We start from the raw sequence: 27314 nt of genomic DNA, 5'->3' as shown, positions 1-27314 counted from the left end.
TGCGGGGCCAGCCCAGGAGCGTTGCTGGAGGGCTGCAGGAGTGGAGGTGTTTGCAGGCTTGTGGTCTCTGTCTGGAAATTTGAATGGTTTTGGGAGGGAGGATTAAAGAGAAAAGAGCGGGGAGCTGGTGTAGGGATCTGGCTGGCATCTGATCTGCGTAATTGTCCAGGTGTGAAAGGAGATCAGCCTCCTCAGGGGGAGAAAGCTAAAAGCCACCTTGTAGCAGGAAATTCCCTGACTCTAACGAGTGAGTTGCATTAAAGTCAGGCGGTGAAACAGCCCCACGGTTCGTGTCTCTCCTGCCGCAGGTTTGGAAGCCCCTCCGCTTTGCGGCAAGCCTGCGCTTCCCCAACCRTAGGCAAAGACCTTCTGAAGGTCACGGCTTCTTTCTTTCATTTTGTTATTTAAGGCAGGCAGCGTGGAGGCAGCAAGGTCTTATTTACTGCCCGGCGTGGCAGTGCCTTTGGGGGCAAGGCTAACAACGCCAGACAGATTGTCTGGTGGGGGAGCTCAGAGGAGGAGAGAGATGAAAATGTCAGCACAGGAATGAAATTTAAAGGTGGGGGAGGAAGAATTACAGGGCAGGCTGCGACTCCAGCCCCGCGCAGCGCCCGGCTTAGCCCGTCGTGCGTGGAAACGCTGCCCTGCTTCGCCCCCGTGACCGGAGCGGCTGCTCCCATGGGGTCTCCTGCTGTGCCGATTTGAGTTTGTCCCGGGAATGGCAGCGGAGCTAAGGAGCTGTGTCGTGGTGGTTTCTGTCCTTATGCTGGTGGCCAGCTTTGCCCAAAGACTGTCTGCAGGCTCCGGAGGTGCAGCTGCTAATCCTTTTTGCATTCAACCAGAAATTGCTGCTGGGTGTAATTTATATACGGCTGCAAGGACGGGACTCTGGTATGGCCCCGAGACCTGGCCAAATGCTGGTTTGTTAAAAAGCGGTTTTAATGAAGGGTTCTSCAGCTCCCATGGGAGATGGCCACCTCTGTTCTTTGTGTGGCCACATAGTGCTGCTTCCATCGCGTTTGCAAACTGTGCTGTGATTTCTGGTGCAAGGTAGGAAAAGCCCTTGGCGAAGTTTGGGGCCGGGGCCAGGATCCCCTGGTTGCACTCCCCAAATTGGAGGGCTTTTTGACGCCCTGCCTCCTGCTCCCTGCAGCGCTGGGGCTTGCTGGCAGCCCACCAAGGGACCACTCCAGCTCTTGTGTGCAACAATTCCCGAGTGCATGAAGTGGCCATCTGCAAACCTAGCTTTTCAGTAGGGTAAGAAATGACATTGTCCGGCAGCCAAAGGCTTTGGGTGTTTGCCAGATTAGCAGCTGGATCTCAAACTTGTCAGTCTGGTGGTGCTAAACCTTGGAGCACTTTTGGTGAACAGCTCTGTCATTTATGAGCTGGGAGCCGGCTGACACACAAGCACAATGTCAGACTTCTCGGACCTGTAAACAGGAGACTTAAGAGCCAGAGGAATTACCTTTGGGACGGCGGACTGTCAATAAACACTGCTATCTCGGCTCCTGCATCAATATGTATGTGGTGGGCTGCGTGTCCCTGAATAGCGTTTCCTTTTGAAGCCACGGTTTGGTGTGAATCAGAATGAAAAAGGGACTGCGTTGAAAATAATTCGGACCTTGTTCTGGCTTCAGGCTCAGCTTCTTGCCAGCCCCGAGAAAGGGTCCGAGTGAAGCCAGTGCAACATGTGGGGCGCCTGGCCTCGATGCCGCAGGCGCCTGCTGAGCGCGGGAGTGAAACGGGGGACGTTTTCCTGGGGTGATTACGTACAAGTAAGAGCAATGTCCCCTGCCCCGAGAAGCAAGCCGGACCGAGGAGGAGGGTCATTAACCCCATTTTAGAGATGAGGGGACCGTCGTGCCGATGAAATAGGTGCTGGCTGCCTCGAAGGAAGAAATCGAGCGCTAGGCAGAGCTTTGCGGAGCGGAGTAAATACTGCTGGTGGGGTAAAACCTCATCCCGATGCTGATCTGTTCTTTCCTCCGAGCCCGACGTCCGAACACAAAAGCCCCGGCGAAATAAAAACCTTCCCCAAACAAAAATCGTGAAAGTTGATCAAGGCCATGCTACCGAGGAATAAAAGGGATCTGACGGAGCGGAGCCCCTTGAGAGCTCTGCTGCACTTTTCGCTGTCTTCAAAGGCTTGCTGTTAGTCTCATATCACGGTTACAGACCCCGGCTTTGTACTAGGGCTTGGAATATAATCTTCTTGGCTCGGAGGAATGTACATATTTGCATTCAGGAAATGTGGGCTGGATATCATATTTTTATGTTTCAAATTTACTTCAACACTTGGCACTGAGCGAAATTTAACTGGAAGAAGATGCTGCTGGCAGCCGCGGCACGGAGGGCCCCCGTGGGCTTGCCGGGCGGKCGCCCTCCCGGGCCGGGGCCGCTGCCGTGGCAGGCTGCCCTCCGCGCTGCTGCGGAGGTAAATTATCCCAGGTTTGCGAGGAAGCCACGGCTTTGGCGAAATCTGGGAACCGCAGAGGTGCGCTAATTTGCAGTTTAAGCGTGGGCATATGAACGTCCTTTAATTAAAATTCATGGGAATTTCTATATATCATCGTTATTAACACCGAAGACGCTCGGTGGAGGGAAGTGGATCGTGGCCGGTGTGTGGATTGGCAGGTTGTGTGCTAAATACACTGATAGTATTTTTGTACTGTAACCTTCTTTTGAACAAGTACAAGCRTACAAGAGACGTAGGTGCGACTGACTCGAGCAGAGGCCTTCGGCATTTCTGCCCTGTGCCTGACACGCTGGCTGGAATTTTTTCGGTTGCTGTTTCTGCGCCTGTTCAGACTCTGGTGTGTTGGTTTAAAAGGTTGTGGAATGCAACATGTTTTTATAATCTGATCAGGTTATTGAATACAGATTTTTTTTTTTTTCCTAATGACAGTTTTGTAATTTCTCATGACTCCGAGCTGTCTTAATTAAAATCAGTTTCATGGATATAGCGTTCTCCGGGGGCAATGGTAGCAGGGAACGCTTGGCCTGAAAACTTCCCCTGAGCACTGCTTCAGCAGAGGAGCTCCCCGAAAYGCAGCCGCCTTCCTTCTCACCCTTCGCTTAGCTTGACCTCGGCTGACTTACCGCATCGTCTCATGGCACTTCCAGCCTTTTTGCCAATGCTGTAATTTGATGGAGCTGGCCCTACATCATCATAAATCACCGCCCYGCCGGTGGAGTAGGACCCATTGATTATACCACTCAATAACAAGCAGTTACCACTAATTGGAAATCACCATCAAACTGGGTATCGGATCGGGCTCTGCACGCATGTGGCCGGAGAGCAGCAATTTTCACTGTTTGATCCGGTGCTATAAAAAAAAAAAGAGAGAAAGAGGGGAAGTCAGTCAGTCACGCCACGCCACTCGGAGCGAGGGCGGTTTCCTGCAGCTCGGCGAGACGGGCTGCCCAGCGCTGGAAGCGTTGCGGAGCCTCGGAATAGCCCCGGACAGAGCTGGTCATTTGCAAAAACTAAAAAAGCGGAGGAGGCCTGGAGAAGACGCCCGCGTGCAAGGTGTTTTCCTCGCGAGGCTGCGGGAGGAGGATGGGAGCTGCGGGGTTTATAAAGCAGCAGAGACCTTCCCACCGTTTCGGCTCCTCGGCGCAGAATACGTTCAGGGTTTAACCTGCAGCCCCCTTTCCAGGCTCGGGGGTGGTGGGAAGAGCTGCTGAGCCCAAAGAATGGCAGCATTTACAAGAGCGCGGAGACAAGAAGGAAGTCTAAAAGGATTAGGGAGAGACAAAGGGGGCTGATTATTTTATGGGTCACAATACAAGGCATTAGAGGGAGATCACAAAGGGGTGTAATTACAAAAGAAGGCCATACTGGGGGGATCAACCCAGGATTAGAGTGGGAAATGTTTTTACACAGTTTTGTTCCACTCATTATGAAGTTAGCATTTTAAATTAAGGTTTAAATAAGGTGGCACCGAAGTTGTCACCAAGGTATTTCCTGGGCAGTGCCACTGTTTGGATGCAGATTGCGAGTCCCAGCTCAAAACATCATGTCAGAGCCTAAACACATGGCTTTGCTTCGGGTTTTTCTTGTGCGCGTGCGATATCTGCCTTGCCGGCAGAGCCCTACCTATAGCTTGTGCTTAGAGCAAGCGAACCTGCTTCTGAAGTTGAAAGTGGGGTGCTTTTGCGCTGATACGTTTTAGCGGTGTGAAACATGTGCTCGAGATAAAAGTGAGCTTTTAAAGAAAGTGCACTGGTGTCGGTTTCCGCCTCTCTGGAGACATGGTCAGGTTACTCCCGGGAACTTTTGGCTGATTCTCCCTCGTGTTTCATTGCGCTTTTGCTCCTGGTGTTGCATACCAAGTTGCTTGCGCCCAAAACCTTTTATTTTCAATTGTGAATTTGCTCGCGTTTAATGCGCTTTCTTCTGAAATGCTGAGTCTGAGCATAAGGGCTCAGTTTTGCTACCGGTGGTGTTTCTCTGACTATTGTCTTTGCTTCAAATGCTCACAGTTCTTGGTAAGCCCAGAGCAAATTCTGGGCTTATAGCAGTGGGTCTCAGGGAAAAAAAACCCCAAAAAACCCAACCACGAGGAATTACTGAAAAGGAAAAAAACATGGAGTGAAGCAAAAAGGCTACGAGGGCTTTCAGGGGAGGGAAATGATGGGTGGGTGATCACTTCCCTCCATCAGCTCCTTCGGCTGGCTCTTGGACATGCTGGCTCGTTCGAGGTCGCCTCTCACATCTGTACGGTTGCAGCATTTGGCTCTGCGTGTGTAGCGTGTGCTGCAAAACAAATGTACAAATATCAGGAGTCACCCCGGGGAATGGAGAGATTTGGCTGGAAATTTTAGTAGGTTTGGGGATTAAGAGAGTTTGTCACTTACCACCCACTGCATTTCAGTGTCTGCCCGTAACAGCCAGAATTCATCTTGGAGACTCAAGCACATTATAAGACCATATTTCTTTTGGCTGCTCGTTTCTTAGCAGTGTGATGGTTATTTAAATATCATCTCGCACTTCTCCGCCAGGCTTCTAGCGTGGATACGCCAGCCTTAGCTACGGCAATGTTATCTCCCGTACAGGGGTTTGCACTGCAGGCAGTAATGTCACTTAGTCATTTACAGAAAGCTCAAGGGAAATATATCAGAAGAATTTCATTAATGGCAGCACTGTTGAGTTATTTGTCTCAATTAACTCTTGGCGCACAGCTGAGGAGGCTCCGGCGCGGCCGCAGCCCGCGCCGGCAGCCCGCCCCGCTCCCACGCTGGCCGCCCGCGTGGTGCGCGCGGGGCCAGGCTCGGCCGCCGGGCAGCTCTCCGGGGAGCGCGTGGTGCTTGGCCTCGCGTGCTTCCCGTGCGGCTCTCCCTCCGGCTGTTGCTTCGCTGCAGCCTGTCCTCGCCGTGGGGCCAGACGTGGCCACCCGTCCTAGCCCTCGGTTCGGCCAGGAGAGCAGCTCTCTGCTGCCTTAACCTTTTGCTCGCGGTCATCACCCTGGGATCTCTTCGGGGCTGTCACCTGTTTGTCTGGCTGTGTTGTCTCAGCTGAAGGATTTGTAATGTCACCAGTTGCATGATTTTGGTTTTTTTTTCCCCAGCAGGCTGGGTATGGTGCGATGGTCGTAGGTGGCCTTTCTCTCTCACGTCGCCCTCCACGGTCCCAGCTGGCCGTGCCGGTCCCCATGGTGTGCCCAGCAATGCCTCTAACCCAGCCGTGCCTCGGTTTCCCCCCTCTGAATTTGGGGCGGGCTTGCCAATCCGTGCCACCGTTTGTGAGTGCGGGGGGGGGCAAGCGGCTGGTTTGTGTTTCCTGGGGACGATGCTTCGCCTGTGCCTTTGCTCCCGGCAGCTGCGCCGGGGGCGAGCGGCTCGCCGCGCCGGCGGGAGAGGTGGTGCTCAGGCGAGAGGAGCGGGGTCTCTTTTTCTGTCACCGCTCATCAGCAGGGCTGTGAGCAGGAATCGACTTTCGGGGGCATCTGACCACAGCGATCGATGCTGTTGATCCAGTGGGTAACTAGCCAGTCTTTGCAAGGGAACAGAAAGCGTCGCCGCATTTGCCTTGGAGCTCTGATCATGGCTTTAACCCACAGTTACCGAAAACAACCCCCCAAAAAAGGTGTGGGAGGGGAAGGAGAAGCTGTAGAGCAATCCTGCGCTGATCCATGGGTACGGATACCTTTGGGTCCGTCAGCGGTACTGGCAAAGGCAGACCTTACGCGCAGGGCAAGGTGGCTTCCCCGGGACCAGCGGGATGCTGGGGCACCTGCGGGTGCCCGGGAGGGGACTGCAGCGGGCTGGAGCCGGAGAGCAGCCGGCCAGCGCTCCCGGACACCGAGGGCCCCGGGACCCGGGCGGCTGCACCGCCTCTCCCGCTCTCGTTTYGGCTTCGCCCGCGGTCGCAGCCCTGTTGCTGGGAAGGGAGCCTGCTCCTTCTCCTCCTAGGCACGGCATATGGTTTTCAGAGAGGTTCTTGCTTTAAACCCAATTTTACAGTTGGGTTGACTGAGGCAAAAGGAGGTCAAACGATTCGCCTGAGGTCACTCCGTAAGTGGCTCAGATTAAATCTCAGCCCGCGCCGCTGCCCGTTCCCAGCGCTGCTGTGCCGGCCGGACCAGATGGCCTGCTGAATGCGGCGTCGGGATCCTCGGCGTCTTCCCTGCCGCATTGTTCTCCATTGTGGGCCGCTGAAAGCAGAACCCTGAAAGTGAGAGTCCTTTGGATTTGCCGAGTCCAAGTTATTCTGCCTAATGACACGGATTTGCAGCAGAGGGTTTAAACACGCCACTTTGCGATGGAGGTCTGAATTTTTACAGAGATTTACCTCTTTGCTTTGCCTAGTTTTCTGAGATGAAAACGCTCAGCCAGCTAAAATTGGTCCCTTAACCTGTCAGCTGCTGTCTCGCGGGGCAGAGCGGGGCTTTGTGCCCGTGCGGATGTGTCCCAGGGCTCTCCGGCCCCGATCCCCAGGGTAATTGCCGGCATGGTTTTGTCGCAGTTTCCGCGCTGCTGTGGTCCAGCTGTTTGAGTCTTCCCCCTCGGCTTGGCCCCGGGATCACACAAGGGGTGGTAGGCTGAGATGCGCTAGGAGCTGCTCTCCGGCACGGCCACCACTGCACGTCCTCCACCTTCCGAGCCAGCGATGCCAAAAGCGCCCGACCTGCTGGTCCCGTGGCTGAGCCCTCGTGCCAGGCACGGCTGTTCAGGAGGAGCACGAGCCGGCAGCTTGGGCATCGTGAGACCAGGTACCGCAGCGGGCGTTGCAAGCCCGGCGCGGCGGTCCTGGGGGCGGTGGGAAGTTCTCCTGGGCCCGTGCGTCTCTTCTCTGCATCCGGCCTCCTGCGGAAAGGCCCGCTCTCGGGACTGGCGCCGCTCACATGCCTCAGTAAGTTGGCACCTCTTGAGCATGCCTTGATTAATAGTGTTTTTTTGTCAGTCCTAAGAGGCCCCCATTATGTCCCTTTGATGCTGCATTTTGCACTTACCACTGTCACTGAGCTCAATGACTAATTTTCACAGGTCACGGGAGAGGGACAATGGATCAGGCCACATTTCGAAGAAACAAATGAAATTTTGCTGCAACTGAGAGCACTAATTAAGAGCGAGGATCAATTTGGGTGTACAAAAGAGATAGTTTTAGGTTGCTGGTGTGGAAATGAGTGGTGGTGCTTGCAGCAGCAGAAAAGGCTCTGTGTGTGCGCGTACTTCAGCTGCAGTATTGTACTCTGCTGCATTTGATCGATACTTCTGCACTCATTCAGTGGGGAAAAACCAAGCATTTTCCTGCCTGCTGTTCTCAGGAAGGGCAGGGACAGAAAACCTGCTGGATCAAGTCACCGTTGATCCCTGTGAGATGTTTTTGGCCAGTGGCAGGAGCAGCAGCTTGTGTTGCTTGAGTCGCGTTGCTCGTCTCCAAGCACAGCAGTGCAAATTCGCCTGATGGCTGGCGAGCACGGCCGATGCGTTCCCTGGGCATCCTCAGCCCCGGCGGTACTTCACCCCACCAGGGACTGTGCTGCTTTCCTGAGGCTTCTTGCAGAGGGACACTGGTTTGGAGGAGCAAGGCAAGAGCAATTAGTTCTGGGTGATGAGAGGAGGAAAGTGAGACGTCAAAGGGAGTGGAGGGAGAGCGAACTCTCATCACGGAGGATGCTGTGACTGCAGCAGGAGGGATAGGGAAAAGCTGAGGATGCACAGGTTTGGGTTCGGTGCTTTGTTGAGCAACGAAGAGACGTGCTTCAGGTTCACACGAGTCTTCAGATACAAGAAAAAGACAGAGCTAATGTGCATTCAGGGTGAGATGGTTGCCAATGCCCAGGTCCCCAAGTGGTACCAGTTAAAATCAGCTTGCAAACCATTTTGGTAGTGGAAATGAATGGGCGGCAGGATGCTCTATTTTGGGATCTCTGTTTTGGGTTGGATTTGTCTTGGGCCTGAAGGTAGGAGCATTCGCTGGAGTGTCCTTTTGCCAAGGGGGTCCCCCAGGGCCCACTGGGTTCCCCTGAAAAAAAGCCCAAATGTGTCTGAACCCAGAACAGATTTATGGTGTTGAACAAGCCTCCAAAACGAGGAGGCTCTGGCCGCAGGGACCGCAGGAGAGACGTTGCCCCAGGGCCACGGAGCAGCGCAGCCGCATCGCTTTGGTGCCCGGCGCGGCGGCAGCGGCGGCTCCTCCGGCGGCGAGGGCGCTGGCTGCGCCACTTTGTTTTGTCGGAGCAGTGTCCACATGCCGCTCACCATGGTTTCCCACGGAAATGTGTAAAGGGGTGGGAGGGAAAGTCCTGCCTGTGGCTTTCATTTGTGATCCTAATGCTCGGAGAGAGGAGAGGCAGGGCCTCAAGGGGGTCAAATCTCTCTCTCACTCTCAAAAAAAGAAAAAAAGAAGAAGAAAAAAATCTTTATAAAAAGAATTTCTTCTAAGCAACCCGGGCTTGAAGCTAATGAGACTTGGAGATGTTTAATGAGCGTTGGGAAGACTCTCTAACTTCTTCCGCAACGTTGGAAGGACCTTTGCAGAGGGAGGACGCGGAGGTGCTGCCCGGGGTGCGCGGGGCCGTGGTGGCCGCGCTCCTGCTGCCCCGAGGAGCTGCCGGCAGGCTCCCCGCATGTGTTTTGCCAGCCCCGAGGATCAACTCAGGCCCCTTTCCCTCCCCGGCAGTGGTCTCTGCCCCGGTGTCCTGTCAGGGCTGGTGCTCTGCGGCTCGGCGTGGTCGCGGAGTTGGGGCGCCGCTGGCTGTCGCGTTGCGTGAGGCTCGTGGGCCCAGTGCTGCTGAGCCCTCTGCGCGCGCACCGAACCCTAAGGAGATGAGCCAGCGGGTTCGGGAGGTCTTCTGGGGGGAGATGGACATGCCCGCACTGCATGCACATGCGCGACAGCCTCCCGGAGAGCTCGTTTTCGTACCCGGGGCTGGGTTTTGGGGGAGCGTGTGCAAGCCTCTCTGTTTTAAAGCGTCATTTGCAGACGTTCGAAGCACCTCTGCGGTTCCCGCTGCCGCGTCCTGCAGGGGGGAAATAGGATTTGCTCTTGCCCGGCTCGCTGCCCAGGGGAAGCCTGCCTCATTTTCCTTCTGCTAGCTAGGTTCCCCCGAGAATGAGGGATTACCTGGCCTTCCAAAAAAGCGTTCCCAATGCGCGAAGAAGTCTGGATGGCTCACAACTTTTAATTAGCTCTCCTGACCGAGGCCGGGATCCCTCCCTCCCTCCCCGCCTCGCAGAGGGCTGGTGATTAGAATTACAATGAAGATAATCCAAACTGTATGTGCAGGGTTTTCTGCGAGCGGAGAACAAAGCGGGACATCCATCTGGTGAGCGTGAGCCCATAATACCTTTCTGCTCACTTCTGCAGTGCAACAGGAGCTGCTTGGGACGGAAGCGGGCTCGTTATTTCGGACAGGCTTGCTGACACACACAGCAGCGCTGCCTTGTAATCTCGGAGGCGCTGAAACTCTGCTGCGCGGGAAGGGCAAGCGTTGCTTTTTTTTTTAAGTCCGCTTTTGCATTCCTCCGTGTTAAAATCGGGCATCCAGCCCTCTTCCAAACCTGTGGTTAATTAGTGTACGAGTGAGAGATGCCCTTCAGTTTTCTAGCAAGGCTAATGAAAGCTTGAGGGAGTTTTAAAAGGTACTACCCCGCAGCCGAGCGAAGCCCGTCCTGCGGCAAACATCCCCGCGGTAGCGAGTAAATGCGTTTTAGCTGTAATCTCACGGGAGGCCACCTCCTGCTTGAGTGATGCTATTTTAAGCCTTGTTTAAAATCTCCTGCTCGGTGCAGGACGGAGCTCCTGCCTCCGAGCTTCGGCATCCTTGTGTCCCGTGTTTGCAATGGGAGAGCGGCCTCTTGTCGCGGGGCCGGCTTTCCCCCACCGTGCCCCGATTCCGGCCCCGGCCCCGGCGGGGAAGCCGTGGTGGGAGTCATGGGCAGGAGTTTGCAGCAGACAGATGCAGCATTGGGCCCTCGGCCCCGGTGCTGCTCTGCTTTACGGTCAGCTGGATTTTGCCAGGCTGCTGCAACGTGGTGGGATGACGGGCGCATTGTTGCGGGGCCGCCTCGGTGGGAAAGGAATAACAAAAAAGCCGTTGTGGAGGAGCAGCCGGTGCTCTGTGCCRCTGCTCGCCGCCGTGCCGGCAGCGCCACGCATGCTTCCACTCCTTCCATGGCAACAAGTTCATCCTTCGGCCAGTGCAACGGTCGGCCGCGACGTGGCGATGCGGCCGGGAGCCGGTCCCGGCTGCAGCGTCCCGGGAAGGCCGGGGGGACGGGGTTGGGTTTCGTGCCCGCGGGATGCTCTGCCAGCTGCAAAATTCAGGGTTTACTGCCCCAGAGGGCCAGGCAATCGCTCGCCAGCCGCGGGGTGGTCATTTCGGGGCCCTGAGCTGGGCAGCACCGGTGCACGGAGCAGCAATAGCTGTTGCCCTCCCATGCAGAGAGACGGGGAGCCCGGAGCTAAGGAAACGATGGTCAAGTGCAAGGCAGCAATGCTGTTCCTCGCCCCAGCACGTCAAGCAGTAGTGTTAAAATCCCCGCTGCATATGAGAGCACGGTGCGGTGTCCGCATTGAAGGCAGCGGTTTTTCCCGGCGGGATGCCGGCTGCCAGACCGGCCGCTGGTACCTCCTGGCGGCCCCGCGCGAGCCCGGCGTGTTGGTGGGCTGTGGCTGGGGCAGCTCGAGTGAAAATCCGATCAGCTGTTGAACCGCGGAGATTTGAGGCCTCGTGCCAAGGCTTCGCATTTCGATTTTGGATGCATGCTGTGAAATTCATAGGTGGGATATTTCTAGAGAGCTGCTTTGCTTCCTGTAGGAAAAGAAGAAGAAAAACATGGAAATAAATAATGTACCGTATTGACAGCTGCCAGCAGTCAAAACCTACGAGTCAAGCCGTCCTTCACCTCCCAAAGTCGTAACACTGGTTCTGAAATCTGGATATTAGAAAATAACAAATTACCAGCTCCTTTAGCTCATCTATTGACTTTCAGCTGTTATGTTCCATTTAGGTCATGTTTCCAAGCTTTTTCTCCCTAAATCACAAATGTTAGAAACATCTCACTTTTAACACAGGGAGAGCTCAGGCTTGTAGGGCTGCGAGATGCTGCAAGTTGGGGCGTCGCAGCATCGCCAGGTAGTGCGAGCTTCTTGGTGAAACGATGATGAGAGCTGAATAAACTGATGAGCTTCTTCCATTTTGCTCCCTTGTCATGTAAATAGGCTCCAATCTGCATATCAGATCCCTCGGGTGAGTGAGTGTAATAACATTAAAAATAAAACAGCAAAACCCCCAACGTGTGTGTTTTAGCAATCTTTAAACAGGCAAAAATTTGCTTGGAGGAGCTGTGCCGGGTGCAAAGGCTCCTCGTTACCGGTTCTCTTGCAAGAAGGTAACTGCCCCGGCTTTAAAGAAAGTGCTTTAATGCTACATAAATATAATTGCTTTGATGAAATGTCTTTAGCCTCCTGAGGGAAGTTTAGGCTGGTAAGCCTTTAGATATGAATGGACGACTCTGTAATTGCTATTGTTTCGGAGACACATTAGGAAGGCCTAACGCCGATCGCTCCTGGCGTGTTGGGGAGGCAGCGTGACGGCAGTCCCGCGCCGGAGACGGTGCTAGTATGCCTTTTGCAGCAGGAGATGCTGACAGACACGGGAAGTTTCTTTCCTAATTAGATCATGGGCTTGTGGTTTTTGTTTTTGTTTCTCCTGCTGATATGCAGAGTGAAGGTATCTGATTCTTTGCAATTTATGCTGTGGATAATGAGCTTAAGGGCAGCATCTCGCAGGAGCGCAGCAGTGATGGGTTAGTGCGTCAGCTCTCGCCTCTGACAGGGTCCAAACTAGCTGATTCAAAGAAAAGGGCAAGACGTGAGCATTCAGAATGCTTCTTTATTTTTTAATTCTTATTAGCAAAGCATGGGATGTTCTTGTTCACGGGATATGCTCCCATCTCTGGACTGGGAGCAGTTGTGTTTAAAAATTGAGATTTGGCCTTCGAGATCACTCCCAAAGGCTCTCTTGGGTGGTCTCCTGTTTTCAGAGACTGTGGGCATCACGTTTTCCAGTTTTGCTTCACGCCGTCGAGGCCAGAAGGGCTCACAGGCAACTTGGTGGGGGGCTCAGAGACCTTCCCCCATCCCGGCGATTCTGCTTTCGGGGGCGTTTTTCCTGGGAACAGGTGAAACTGGTCCTGAGAGGCAGCAGAGTGGCCGGGTCCTTTGGGGTATTGCCGTGATTCTCGTGCTGCTGGTCGGACGTGGGGTTATGCCCCGTTTTGCGTTGGTGCTGCGCAGCGTTTCGCGGAGCTGTTTGGCCGCAGGCACGTTCCACGCCAGAGCYGGTGGCGCCTTCGGAAAACTGGGGCTGTTTCCTGACTAGGCTGGAAGATTAAGGCTAGAGCCGTGTATCGCAGGTAAGCGCCAGCCGCCGTTACACCGGCGGTCACTCATTACGGATTAATCTCCGCAGTCTTTTGCAGCCACGTGCCTGGATGGTCCGTAGGGGTTCGTCCGTCTCCTGCGTCTTATTGAACGCAGCAGCGCTCGCTAGGTTTATCATCGTTTGCTTTGCTTTTCCGTTAATGTGCCTTATTTCCGCGGCCGTTCTCCCAGAGGTGACGTTACTTGGACTAAGTGAGACGTACGCCCTGGTTCCCGGAGACTCCCTGGCCGGCACCGGGGAGACGTTTACCGTAGGAGGTGATAACGGTGGGTGCAGTGTCATCAGCTGATGTCGGTTAAGGATCGGGCTGGGAACGTGCCAAACTGCAATCCAGGCAGAAACCTCAGTTTTATCTCCTGCCTCCGTGTGCTGACCTTCACCTTGGCGGTGCCATCGGGTGCGTGCACTGCCGGGCTGCCCGAGGTCTCCTCCTTTCAGCAGCAGCTCGTGATACGTAGGGTTATCGTGCTCTGAGCTGCAGATCGCTCCGTTTTCCAGCTCTGTTAGCCCTGACTTTTGTTTAGGAGGAGTATCAGTTTGTGTTTTTTTTATCAAAAAGTGCTCCTCCTGTTTTACAGCCAGCTGGAGCAACAAAATGGGATAATGCACCACCTCAAACAGCATACTCTGCCTTTTCTCCTCCCGGTTCCTCCATCCCTTCCCTGATCCAGCTTGTGAGACCTTCAGGACTTGAACTCCCCTTCCTTCGCGTAGGGACTGACAGAAATGGCACATCTCAGCTGAGCCATTAGTGTCCCATTGTGATACAAAATACAATAACTTACTGGTGCTTCCCCTTGAATTTTTAGCCTCACATGGTAAATCTTGGTCTTGCTTGGAATTTATTTTTGTTTTGGAGATTTTTTACTGCCTTCAGAAATTTCACTTAGGAGAGAGGGATTTTATGGGTCTAAACTATTTAAAGACTGTTTTTTCCTGTGGTCTTTTTTTTTGAAGGAAAGCAAGAGTTTGTATGTAGTGCCTGACCTACAATATATTGTCCCAGATTAATAGCACACTATTTTTCACAGGTGAACATAATCTTGGCCCATTGTAATTTAGTCTCCATCCTGCCATACTGTTAATTAGGATGAATGGGTTATGTGAAAACTCCACATCTGGCCAGTGCCGGCTTTCATAATAAGTTGCCCCAAAAACGTGAGGAACGAGGGGGAGTGAGTCAATGAAAATCCTGACATAAATTGACTTTTTGTGTCCTGGCAGTGCTTGGCTGAAAGCCAATGACAATAAGGGCCCGGCGTGCCAGAATTCGCAGACAAATAACACTTTTGCAGCGCGGCGTCATTACGAGACACCCTCGTAGCAGACGTCCTTCCTGCCACTCATTCCCTTGTGTCCAAAGAAGCTGGCGGGGGGGGACCCGTCTCCGTGTTGTGACGGGCTGCAATGAAAACATGAATGACAGAGTGACATTTTGACAGCTTGACTTCAGGTTCTTGCTGCAAATGTAAATACATTCATTTGAATCCAATTTAGGCAACCAGGAATTTTTAATAGGGAATAAATGGAGGATGGCTTAAAGGTGACTTTGGGGGATTTTCTTTCTTTTTTTTTTTTCCAGTCTGGGGATATTTGGGGAATTTTTAAATGGGTTTGGCCCCAAATTTCTATGGTGTTGTGGAGGTCGAAGTGCTCTCCGTTCTCATGTGCTCCAAGCACACATTTTTCCATCAAATGGCTTTGTTTTCCCCCAGTTTAATGCTAATCCGTGTCTGAGTCGAGAGACAGCCAGCAATGTAGTTCATTAAATGTGCCTATCGAGCAGCTGATAAAATTGAACCACAATCCCATCCTCCTCAAATCAAGGGCTCTTAAACACCCGATAGTCCATTTTATTTTTTTCCCTAAGGGGTCTAATCTGTTGCTCTTTTGCACTTGGCAACCTGCTGTGTTTTTACTGGAGAGAAGTCGCTGAGTGTCTTGTCAGGTGGGAGCAAGGAGGACTGAATCAGGCCTCGCAACACGACTTATTTAGATGATCTCAGCAGCCTGGGGATTTCCTGCTCCTCTCGTTAGTTCTCCTGGCAGTATCTCCTCCCTAGGATTTAGGTGAGTAGGGCTACAAGATGCAAACTCCGGCTGGCATTGACGTCGCGGGAGCAATACAGCCGTGTTTCGCTGGTGTCCGGCAGGAGTATAGCTGAATGCATGCGTTTGGTTTCCCTGTTTCTCGGCCACCTTCACGCCTTCCTTGTGTCTAGATCTGCTCCAGCCCTCGAAGCTTCAGTTGCAGTGAAATGGCCTGCCTTTGGCATGCATGGATGGTCTCCCTTACGAGGCGGGTTTATGGTGTCTGCTGGACTGGGCAGATAGGATTTGTTACAGGTGAGCAGGGGGCTGCCTTGGCCCGCTGGAGAGTTGAAGACCAGCTGTAGACTTCAGATGATGACAGTTAGCTATTGTGGGGATGACAGTCACACCTCATGGCCACGATTATGAAGTAAGTCCACACGTTGTTCCTCAAGTGCCCGCTGTCTCAATTCTGTCTGAGGAGACTCTGGCAGTATGGGGACGGGGTGGACCATGGCCAGGTGTTGCAGAAGTGCAGGTTACTGAAGCTCACCTTCAGGACCCTTAGCCCGACCTCTGTCATGCCGGAGCAGGATGTGGTGCCTTTTGACTTGCACACGAGCAGGCAAACAGCTTGGGCTCTGCGTCGGTTCCCAAAGAGACCCATTTTCTGAGGAGGGTCTAAACCTATTCCTGGGTGCTGCAAATATTAGGAAGGTGCAAGGAGTGTGGGTAGAGCTTAAAAGAGACTGGCTTTTTGTGTGATTGCCTCCTTGGACCAAGCCAGATAAATGTGAATTACTTCCCTCTGGTTTTTGTATCTCTTCTGCTGGGAGAAGGACCAGGAGAGCCCATGGTGTATTAAATCCAACTTGTCCTTGTGGGGCTGAAAAGAGACTGAAGCTTTCCTCTAGCCTTGTACACATCTATTTTTGTGTGGGTCCTACAGGTTGTGTCAGAGTTGCCTTGTATCTGCAGGTCCTCAATGAGTGTCTTAAACCCTGACTGTTTAAAACTGTTGTAATCAGATCTGCTGTTTTTTCATGAGTGCGAAGAATCTTTGGTTTTATACAAGCCTCCTAAAGCATCTCTCTGCTGCTTGGTTCTGCAGTTTTGTAGTCCATGTCAAGAAAATCCCCAGTGATAACAAAGCAAGCGCCCTGTAAAACAGCCAAGGTAGATCATTCACYGTCCAGCCTTTCCCCAGCTAACGGGAGGTTATGCACGTCTAATAGAGTGTGGGATCTTGGACTGTACAATACTCCATTGCTGCGTCCGTAACTGGAGTGGATGAGTTACCTTGGCTAGGAGCTAGAAAATCTTAAAGCTCAACCAGAGCTTAGTGATACAGAGATCATAGAGACCTTGCAGCTGTAGCTGTGGGCATTTGACTTGGGAATCTGGCTGCCTTTCGGCTCAGAGGGGAGAGATGGGCTTCTAGCAAAGCCCGAGTTTCACGCCTGGAGGTTTGTCCYGCTGGTGTAAGGCAGGTGTCCCTCCAGGGACTTCAGCGGTGTGCATCGGCGCAGGGGGATGGAGGATGTGGCCAAGGGTTTCTGAGAAGAAAAAGTAGATTGCTTTCTCCTCATGCTGGAGACCTGTGAGTACCCACGATGGATGCTAATGAAGCATCTGCTTCCTTCTCGGTTTTGAGTGAAAGGGTGGCAAGGTAAAGTGACAGTCAGACCTCATTTATCTTAATGACGATGGTCAGGAGATTAATAGTGCTTTGCTTAGTGAGGGTTTTTCAGCCTACCCAATGTTTGTTGGGAGATGTGCCTGCATTTTGGGTGCACAGGGCTTTTTAGCTTGGGTGGTGTAGCTACCTGGGATTTAATGCTTACGTCCTCTGAGGTCTGGCTTAGGAGAGAGGTTTTAGATGAAAACTGAGTGACTTTTCAGTATGTCTGCTCTGACTTGGTAAACGATTTGGATAATGATGTAGTGAATTTTGCAGACAACTTTTTCCTGGCTAGTGTCGCGTGTTTTGCTGCGTTGCATATACATTTGTGATCTGTGCTGTGCTAAGCGATGGTCACTTTGAAGCTCTTTCCTATAACAGTTTAGACATTTAGCCAATGTACTTAGCAGATACCAGCAAAAAACGTGGTTGTTTCTACATTCCAGACTCTCACCTTGAACTTACCACTTCTGAGGTTTGTTTGACACGACGCTGACGTATTTACAGTGTAGCCTTACTGTATATAAATGGAGTAATCAGCCAGTCAGTCAGGGCTGCGTCCACCAGGAAAAAGTAAAGCTCTTTTTACTAGTTCACGTGCAGCACCATGCTGTGTGCACAACCTCGTTTCTCCAGCCTGTTTCCTAGGTATTGAACATAGACCCGAGCACCACCTTCCCCTGAATGGGACAGGCCTCCAGCTGGCGTCCGTCAGCCCGGCTCCAGCTGAGAGCAGCCCTGCGTCTGCCGAGGGCTGTGCCCAGGGTGGCGAGGGAGTCCTTGCAGGGCCGCTGGAGCAGATGAGCACCATCGCTGTCGTTTGGCGGAGGGGTAGGRCGGTGCTGAGGCAGCCCAGCGCCCTGTTGCAGGGCTGCTGTAGAGCCCGAAAGCTTTCAGGTCCGTGTTGGGGCTGCGTGTCCTGCCTGGAGAGGAGTTCAGGGCTGCTCTGCTGGAGTCGTTCGCGCTCACTCAAAGCCAACATCAAAAGTTCCCATTCTGATTCGATGCTTTTTAATGCACAAATGGCTGAAAGATCATTAGTTATTGCACTTAAACGACTTCAGAGATTAAAGGCTCAGTGTATGTGAGTGTGAAGAGCTGGCGACACTTCTCTGGCTCCATGAGCGAAGGGCAGGGATTTTCCCCACTGTTGAGGTCGGATGGTGCTGCCACTCTGCATGTGGGCTGAGAGCTACCTGCTCTCCAGGAGGCGTATTTATGCCGGGGCCTAAATCCCATTGAGCCCAGAGTATTTTCATGTCATGCCTGATGGCCTGCATGCGCTCTCTGCTGCTGCCTTGCTCCACAAGTAGGTAGGCAGGATCCGGCCCTTTGGAAGAGGGAGTCAGTGGCATGACTATTTTGTGCTGTGCGAGTTTGGAGCACCTTGTCTCATCCAGATGAAATTCTATGAGGTCACCTGTAGCTAAACCTCTTTGCTTGGAGACATGCTCTGTTTTTTGAGTCGTTCGACAGCTCTGATGATGTTTCCTCCTTCTTGCCAGCAAAGGCTTTACTTTTTCTCCAGTGACCACAGTGTRGTCGGGTTGGGATAAAGACCGTTCCCTGAGGTGGTCCCCCTCCGCCTTGGGGGATGTTGGCTTGAGGCGGAGATGCCTTGGCCCCAGCTCTTCCCAAGCCGGGGGGAGCGGAGCAGGCAGCTCACGGCTGTTTTCCCAGGAAAGGGCTGGTGGGCAGCTGGAGCCAGGCGGTTCTTTTCCACCCCGCCAGGTTTTGCCACCTACCGCTGCCCATCTGGAGAGACCTTTTTCCCCCTTCCTCCAGAGCGACGTCCCCCGTGCTGGCCTGGAGGCAGGGTGCAACGGTAGCCCAGGGTGGCCGGCCAGGGAGCCGTGGCCCCGGGGCACCGCGGCGGACCTGGGATAACAACGCTGCCCGGCTTGCTTTGCATTCGGCACGGCGGGGGGGGGGGGGGGGGACACGTCCCTCGCTGGCCTAATGAGACCAGGCGTATGTGACATTTTTATGACTCCTTCCCAAGCTATTTCCTCTGTGTTTTTAGTGTTAAATTGGATTGCCGTCCCCCCGCCGCCGGTGCCGTTGGGAAAGCTATCTGCAGGCAGCACAGCGATGCAGAGATAATGCTGGCGGGTGGGTCCGTCTGACCTCGCGGCTCTTACATATTTCCATGAGGGTTTCTCCGACTTTTTGTGGCCGCGGACGCGTGTAGCYGGGCATTTCCCCCGGCCCCGCTCGCCCTGCAGCCCTTGCGCGGCTCTGAGCTGTGCTGCAGGAGGTGTTTCGGAGCAGATGTCCAAACGGAGCGTTTCCTCGAGTTCTCACCCCACCGGAGATATTCTCAGGAGAAACAGCTTCAGTTTTATAATGTAGATGAGCCTTTTTATTTTTTTTTTTTTCACTTCAGTTTCCAGCCCTAAAAGCAGGCAGTGAATTCTAAGGCTTGAGGGAAGGGACGGCACAAAAGCCTGTTCCCACCCTGTGTCTCGTTGTGCAAGGTGGGGGATTTGCGATTTTAAGCAGAGGGAGGAGAAGGAACCATCATGATAATTACATATAATATATAAAATACCTATAAATGCAGAGGTATATTTATCTAAAGGCTCGCCCCGCTCCCAGCACAGGAATTCCCTTGCCAGCCGCCGTTGCCAGACCACCCTGTCCTGCACAAACAAATGAGTTAGAAGGTCCGAAATTCCACCCCTGCCTTTCGGGGCTTGTCGGGGGAATTCCTGAGTAATGGAGGTTGAACTGGGTCACAAGGGTAGCGGGGAATAAATCTTCAAAGGTTGGCTCCGGCACGAAGTCTCCTTTTTCGGCGCGTCGGGGATTCTTTTGTTTTGCTTTGTTTTCGCGAGCCCCCCCCGGCCGGCCGGGGGACGGTGCGTGGCGGGGGCCAGGCCTCGCCGCGCGGCGTTGTCCGGGGGGCCGCCGAGGGGGCCGGGGGGAGAAACGGCATCTGAAAGAGCGGCGCTGCTTCTTCGGGACACTTAGGAGATCCGTGTGCATTCAATTAACCCTATAAACCGTGCAAGGTCCGCGGAAAGAGCCTTTCAGGCGTTATGGATGGAAAGTATTAGGAAAGGGGGGGGGGGGCTGAGAGCTGTTAGCGAGGCCCGTTTAAATGAAGCCCGTTAGGCAGGAGCGGAGTGGTAGAGGGTGGAAAAGGGGGATTTTTTTTCCTGAAAATGGAATTGAAGTGCAGTCTCCTGAGCTGATGCTGATTTCTGGCGCTTGAGCTCGGGCTGGGTGCGTGGTGGTCCCGCCGGCTGAGAAGCAAAGGGACGCTGCAGACTGTCTTGGGCAGAAAAAAGCATGCAGTAGGAGTATTTTTGTTTTTTTCCCCCCTCAAATTTCTGCTCAACCTTGCAGTTGTGTCCCAAGGCCTGGGCTGTTATAACATGTGGGACATCCCCTGACCTTCAGAGCTGGAGTCCACAGCCGTGCGTATTYGATGGGGATCTGGGTATGAAACCGCCTAAACGCTCCCGGGGAGGACCAAAACGTCTTTATTTTTCCAATTGTGTCTGTGTGACGTCTTGCAGGAGCACTCAAGGCACTACCGTGCTTTGAAAAGAAAGAGGTATTGATTCCTSTTCACATCTGGAGGACCTTGCTGTATACGTCAGATTTTGAAACTATTGCTTTGCTGGCAGCTCCCTGCCACCATCCACCCCAAAACCGCAGCGCGGGTCAGGGCTAAGCAGCCCCTCCAGGGTGACGGTGATATTGTGAGCAGAGATGTGGGAACAGCCGCATCTCTTCCACTGCATATGGATAATCTTCACCTGGAGAAATCCAACCCATTTGTAGATATTAAACTAGACACAGTAATAAGTTCAGTATGTATTTCAATTTACTTTGCTGCAAATAGATTTAATTTACCAACTGCAGAGTTTTAGATGAAATTGCCTGTATTCCTGCCATTTTATGCTGTGTTCTGAATATATTACACCTAAAGTTGTAAATTAATAGACCTGTTTCTGATTTTTCGCACATATGACATGGACATGCAAGTAAATTAACAATGAAGTCTTAGTGTTGCAGAGTTTAATTATATTTGCAGATGAATTAGCAGCTAATTCCTCTCTCCATTTCTGTTGTGAAGTGTGTTGGAAATGTTTTTTTCCCCACAGGCATTGGTATTTTGTATTTTTTTTTTTTTGAGGGGAGATTCATTACATTTCCAGCTTATCTTGGAGCTGCTGCTTGAAATCACAGTGCAATCACTCTGTGTGCAACCATATCTATTGATTATTGAGTAATTARTAATYGCTGGCATTTCCAATGATGCCGGAGCTTTTTGGGACGTGGTATCACCAAGATAGAAAAACAAGGCACGTCCCTGCGAGCTCGCAGCCCCGCTRGGGTCCCGGCAGGCTGCCGGGGCCGAGCAGAGCTGTTACTTCGCTGTTCTCAGGTGAGATGTTTCCCGAGCGGGGCTGGTGGCAGTGCCAGCCGGTTTTGCCACTGTATTAATTTGCTTTTGTGAGCTGACTGCTAATTGCTGGAACGCCGTCGTGCTGTCGAGCCRGGACGAAGGACTTCGGGAGCCGCTCTGCTGGCGGTTGGTAAAGCAAAACGCGATCTGACGGCGACCAAAACACGGCGAAACAGCGGCGAGGTGAATGCATCTGTTGTTCTAGCTCGGCGTCGAATTCGGAGGGCATCCTCCCGTCCTCCCTCTGCTCCGGCTTGGTTTCCTAAGTAAATAGCACCTTGGTGGCTCCTTCGCGGAGCGAAGCACCGGGGCTCGACAATGACGGCTTTGTGGCCGGTGCTGCCGAGGACCCGCGCAAGCGCTGCACGGCGGGAAGGACGGGGGCCGAGGCCGCGGGGCTCGGGGTCCTGCCCCACGTCCTCCTCCGAAATGCCCCCTTCCCTCGGGGAGCGGGTGCCGCCTGGGGCGGAAGCGCACGGCGAGGACGCCGCCGCGGAGAGCCCCCTCCGCGGCTCCGCTCCCCCGGCTCTGTGGGCGGCCTCCATCACGCAACACTTCGTTAACTCTCGCTAGTTAGCGGAAAAAAATAAAGACAGCAGCTCTTTTCTCTGCAGTCCTCAGTAGGCTCCAGTCCAGCATCCTTGAAGGACATGCCCAGCGCCGCTCTCCAGAGGGCTCCGGCTACCCACCTCCTTGGGGTTTCCACCCTCCACCTTTGGAAGCTGCCTCCGTCCCCGGTGTATCAGTAGCTCCTGTTGACCTTGTTTGAGCCGCAGGGATGAGATAACGGTTTCTTGCCTTAGTGGCGCTTTTAAAAATTATTCTGACAAACCTGATGGTTTGCTTTCTCCCTGTGTTGCCCAGATTAGCCTTGTGCGTAGCTCTGCGCCCGTCCCTGGATTTAAAGGAGCTCCTAAGCCGATGGCAGTGCATATTGCAGCCTAGGAAGAAACACATCTGTCCTGAGCAGCTGCAGGAAGAGTCGGCAACTGGGAGGCATCTCTTCTCCCGGTGCCCCAAACCTGTGGCCTTCCCCAAGGGTGATGCGTGCTTGCTTTGCCAGGAGCCGCGTTTGGGGTGCAAAGGGGGAAAAGGTTCTTGACGGCTTTTAATTGCAATTGCTGCTGCTGCCGGGGCCGCACTCGTTTCCAGCAGCTTCGGAGCCGGCGGCGGCGAGGCGCGTGGTGCAGTGCCACCTCCATCCACGGGCGCCGGCAGGTTTGCCCCYGGCAAACTTTGGGCTTTGCGCTTTGGGCAAAGGAGCATTAAACCCAAGCGACACCAAGCCACGGGTCAGGGCTGCGCACATGAACTGGAGTTTGAATTTGTGCCTGTCACTGCCGAAAAAAAGCCGTGTGGGCCATGCCGGGAGTTTGTAAGGGGAAACCGCGCTATTCCCCACAGAGCGCCTTTCCTAAGCCATGCCTGGTTGCCAGTAGCTTCCTGTCTGCTGTTGGTTTTTCTTTTCGAATACGATTTGGTTTCTGCAGGCCAGTGGCTTTTAATGATTTCCTTTGAGCCCCTGCATCCTCCGGAGCGGCCCTCTTCTCCCTTGACATTTGATGTGGGAATGTGTACATCAGTATTGTTACTTAGACAATACCCTTCAGGCACCGAGGCTGGCTCCTCAGATAAATCACGGATTAAAATGAAGCAGAATTGCTTGATAAAACGTCTGCAGTGTTCAGGCATGCAGGGMGCAAACTGCACGGAGGCCAGGTAATGGGAAATGGTGTGTGTTATCGGAAGACCCATGTAATTAATGAACAAGAAACCTGTTTACTCTGAAAATAAATGGCAGAGTTACTAGAAGGCCTTTCTGCTTTGAATGCTGAATGAGGGATAAAAGCCCCAGCAGCTCAAAGTCAGGTCGGGACCAGAAAGCCAGTTTGGGAGACAGTGCCGAGAGTCAGCGGAGCTTTTATAAAGCATATGAAATCAGCCCGCGTTTTCCTAAACACCTCATTTATTTTCTCTTGGCTCCCGAACAATCCCCTTCGCGGATCGTGTGCGAACGGAACAATTAGCGGATTTCATTCAGCCCGCGCGGCGTTGCCGAGCCGGAAGCGAGCACRCTGGGCATGAATAGCATCAGTCTTTCTCGCGGGTGTGTGCAAGCATCAGGCGCTTCGGCGCCTTTCGCAAGCACGCCGTCCTTCTGTTTTTCTCCTTGCTTTGCAGCCCGGTCGGGCTGCTGATGCATTCGCGCGTTTTGCGCTCTGCCTCCCTCTTAGAGCTGCTGCGGCGCCGGTGCCTCGGGAGGCTTTTTTCCCCTGCTTGAGGTTTCGCCCCGGCTCTTTTCCCCGCGTGGAGGAGCGCGCCCGCGCMCGCGGCGCCGCGGCAGCGGCAAGGGCAGAGCTGCGCCTTGAGCGGTGCCGAGCGCGGGGCTGGTTTCACTTAGAGCGCTTTTAGCGAGTTGTCTCCGCGCATCAGGGCCCCGCTTTCATCACGCCTGGTTTTTTCCTCCTTCTCTTTGAGTCCTCGGAGTCAGAGGCCGCAGGGGGGGTGACAGAAAGCGGTGACCTCTGCGCGAGCGGGGGACCAGATGGCCACTCCTCTTCCTCCGAGCCTTTCTCTCCTGGCCCCAGGGCGCGGATCTGTGACCTTCGCTTTAGCTGAGCGCCCAGACCCTGTGGCTGGGGCTTTGACATGCTCTTTAATAGGCATACATTATCCCTCCGTTGCTAAAAGCCCCCCGAACTGGGTTCATTTAGCTGGAATTTAAGTAAAACCGCCTGGATTGGTCTCGCTGTCCCCTCGCTGCCTTCTGTTAGACGGCCGATCTTCGCGCTAACGAAGGGGAACGCGCTCGGGGCCGGCTTGGGGAGCGTTTTGTTCTCGTCTGAGCGCGCTGCCGCTTTGCCGGCAGCGGCGTTTTCTGCCGGGCTGCGCGGGTGCCCACCCGCGGCGCGCGCCCCCCCCGCCCGCCGCCGGCTGCCCTCCGCCCCCCGCGCCGACTCCCCCGTCCCTCGCCAAAGAAACCGTCCGACGCTGAAGCGTGGTGGCACGGGCGCTCGTGGCCTGCTGGGGAGCTGCCAGGCGCGAGGGGGAAGACGCAGTCGGTAATGCTTCGATAATTCTGATTTCTAACGCTCGGCGCTGGCCCGGTTTCCCAGTGCCGGCTGAGCCGGAGCGTTGCAACGCGGGAGCACCCCGCGGCCCCGAGCGGGGCACCAGCCCTCGCCGCGCTGCGTGGCGAAGGAGAAGTCACGATCTGACATTTCTGTTATTGGAGGGGGCCAGGCTCCTGCTGAAGCAATCTGCTTAATGGTAGCTGTGCTTTTTAGGAGCGGCCTCAGGAGAGTCGAGGGATATACCGGTTTTGAGCAGGATGGAAACGCGGAGGCGCGTTTCTCGTTAATGACCGGCAAAGCTCTCTGCCGTTCAGACACGGATGGCCTCCAACCTCTGGAGGCAGGCGGATGCTGAGGAGCGGCTGTATTAATACCTACCATTTCCTTAGGGCTGAGCACATGGAAGTTATTCGAGGAATTTCCTTTTCGGTGCAGGCTGGGGAGGTGGGTGGAAGGGGAAGGCGAGCGCGGCCCCGCTCCGAGCGATGGGTGCAACTCGCTTTGAAGCTCCTGGGTGCTGCCCTTCCTCGCTGCGTGGCTGGATTGAACCCGGAGAGCTTGAACTGTGAATCCGTGGCTGCACGACACGGTCGTGTGACATCTGCCGCGGTTCGCAAGCTGCCGGCGGCGGCAAGGGGAGAGCGGAAAACCGCCAGGAATGTGAGTGCTGATGGTACCGGAGGTTTTGACTGCTCATAGCTCATGTTCCTGTTTTCAATTAAATTAGAAAGTATTTGTGGATGAAGTGACCCATTAGTTGGGTAATAACACTACCTTATCACGCCTGCTTATCAGTATTAGTTATGCACTATAAAACCCGTACCAAAGCCCTTGGGGGAATCAATTAAATTGAACCAGGCGGTTTTGTGTGCGTGTGCGAGGGAGCTGCTGTGGGATGTGCGGCACGTTTGCACACCAGCCCTTACAGGTTGCAGGAGACGGTGTTTCCGAGCGGCTCTGAGCTGACGGCATCACGCATCTTTCTTGCCTCTGCCAGTTCCTCGCYGAACAGAAGAAACAGGCCATAAATTTGCTGATTATGTGCATTTAGGCAGACTAGCTCCCTTAATGGCCTTTACGACGGTCGCCGCTGCCAGTGATGGAGCTTTGCATCCCCAGCTCCTAATCGTGGCTGGTTGCTTGTGCATGCCGCACCTCCCATTAAATAAATCTGAGCCTACAGTAACTGATTGCTGGTATTAAGCTGCAGAGGGAGAGATTAAAAATGTTTTCTTGCTGCTCAGAAACCCTGGGAGGGCGGTGTTCAAGTGTTTTTATTGTTTATTTTCTTAAAGAGGAGATAGGAAACTCGTGAAAAAGCCCCGTCGGTGTTCGTCGGCGTCTGAGCTGAGCAGCGGGTAGGGAGATGCCGTAGCAAGCAGAGAGCGAGGTCTCGTCCGATCCCGCTTTGAAGCACTGCTGCAGCACGGTCGCTGCCCGTCTGCTTGCAGCAATCATTAGACCTTACAAAGTATTTGGGCTCCGGTGGCACCGGGAGCTGGGATGGCCAATTGCCTGCAAACAACTGGATTTCCAGGTAGAAACTCCCAGTGCAGAAGCTGAGTTGCGCATGGCTCAGTGGGCAAAAAAAAAAGGGAAAACCAGTGCTTTTCTGAGTGTTTTGGGGCTGCACTGAAAGGAAAATCGTGGTGGTCTGCAGCACCCGTTAGGCGCTGTGCATTGAGGAGCGGTCGGGGTCAGAGCCGCACCGCGGGGCGATTTGGGGCTCCCTGGCGCAGCCCCCGGCCCCCGTCGGAGCATCCTCCCGCCGTTTTGAGCCCGCGGAACCGTCACACCTTCAGGTCGGGCAAGGGGCCCCACGGGCGGGCGGGCGGGCGGAGGGAGAGGAGGCCTGGAGGAAGCAGCACGTCATTTCATCCTGAGCCGAGTTCAAAGGCCTTGGCGCGGGGGGAGCGGAGCCGCGGGGACCGCGAGCCCCCGGCTCGGCTCGGCTCCACGCACGGCCGCTCCGGGGGCCCAGCAGAGGTGGTGCTGCTCATGCATCCTGCCTTCAGCTTTCCCGAATCGGATCCAAGCCCTAAAAACCCAGGGAGCAGGTTAAAAATGATGAGATTACCCGAGGGGAAAGAAACCCCAAGCCCTCGTTTGGGGGCCCTGTGCCTTTGCGCCCCGGGAGCGTCTCCTCGAGATGCTTTGGGACACCGCGGCGAGGCTCCTCCTGCAGCYGCCGGGGCCGGGCTCGTCGCAGGCTGAGCCGCGCTCCTCCGGCTGCGGCGAGGCCGGAGCCCAAAGGCACGTGCCGGCAACGCCGGCGAAAGGGCGCCGATGGCCGGGGCGGCGGAGGAGGCGAGGGCAGAACGAGGAGCTGGAGCATCCTTAAGGGATCAGCTCTGCCTCGCCAGCTCGCTCCGCTCTGCCGCCCGCCCAGGCTGCCGGCTGCTAATTAGGATGTTTGCTGTCATTTCTGTGGGCAAGACAATGCATATTCATCAAATATGTAAATTAACACATTAAGCTGTTTGCGTAAATCCTCTGGATCGGAGAGGGTGATGGAGACAGATTGCTGCGAGAGCTGCTCTGTGCAGGATTCCYGGATACTCCGGTCGTGCCGATCCTGCTCGCGCTGCGGAGGTGCCCCAGTGACAGCCGAGCGGGAGCTCGTTTGGGTTAATTAGTGCAAAAACTTGCGGCGTCAGGACCTTGGGTGAGCAGGAATGTGCAAACAGTTGCTTGGGCTCGCTCCGAGCGGTGAGCTCCCAACAAGCCCCCGGCACAGCCACTGCCTCCAGCACATCTGCTGCTGCCAAAAGGAAAATACATAAGACCTGTAACCCTTGCCTGCAGTAGCTTAACAATACCTCTGAGTATTGCTTCAAATACATATAATAAGTCTGAACTAATAAAGTAACGAGTTTATGAGCTTTTTAAAGATTTTACTAGATAAACGGAGGGCCTAATAACATGATTCGATTTCTTAATATAAGCAACGTATTTGCTGGGAGCACTTAAAATATTCCTAACTTTAAATGGAGAAAATGCAGCGTATGATTTATATTTCTGGCTGCTGGAAGCTCTGGCTTTCATTATCTGTGTGCGCTGCAAATCCAATTATGTCGTATCGCCGCGATAAGGGATGTAATGTTTCACATCTAATTGTTCTAACATGCAAATGCTTTGGGAAGCCGGCGTGCGTCGGGGCGAGAGGATGGCAGGGGCCGTGGGGCGCAGGCATATGCCGTGCGAGGGGG

The 27314-nt window shown here is 54.0% G+C and overlaps 1 protein-coding gene across 1 annotated transcript in view; it reads left to right on the top strand.

The window, feature by feature from the left end:
• Positions 1–27314, top strand: part of IGDCC3 (immunoglobulin superfamily DCC subclass member 3) — a 97251-nt gene that overhangs the window by 13226 nt on the left and 56711 nt on the right. The window lies entirely within an intron of this gene.

Source organism: Apteryx rowi, unplaced genomic scaffold (genome assembly GCF_003343035.1).
Source record: "Apteryx rowi isolate R43461 unplaced genomic scaffold, aptRow1 scaffold_11, whole genome shotgun sequence".
Taxonomy (NCBI): Eukaryota; Metazoa; Chordata; class Aves; order Apterygiformes; family Apterygidae; genus Apteryx; species Apteryx rowi.
Note: the sequence above shows the minus strand (reverse complement) of the source record. Positions and strands in the feature narration are given on the sequence as shown.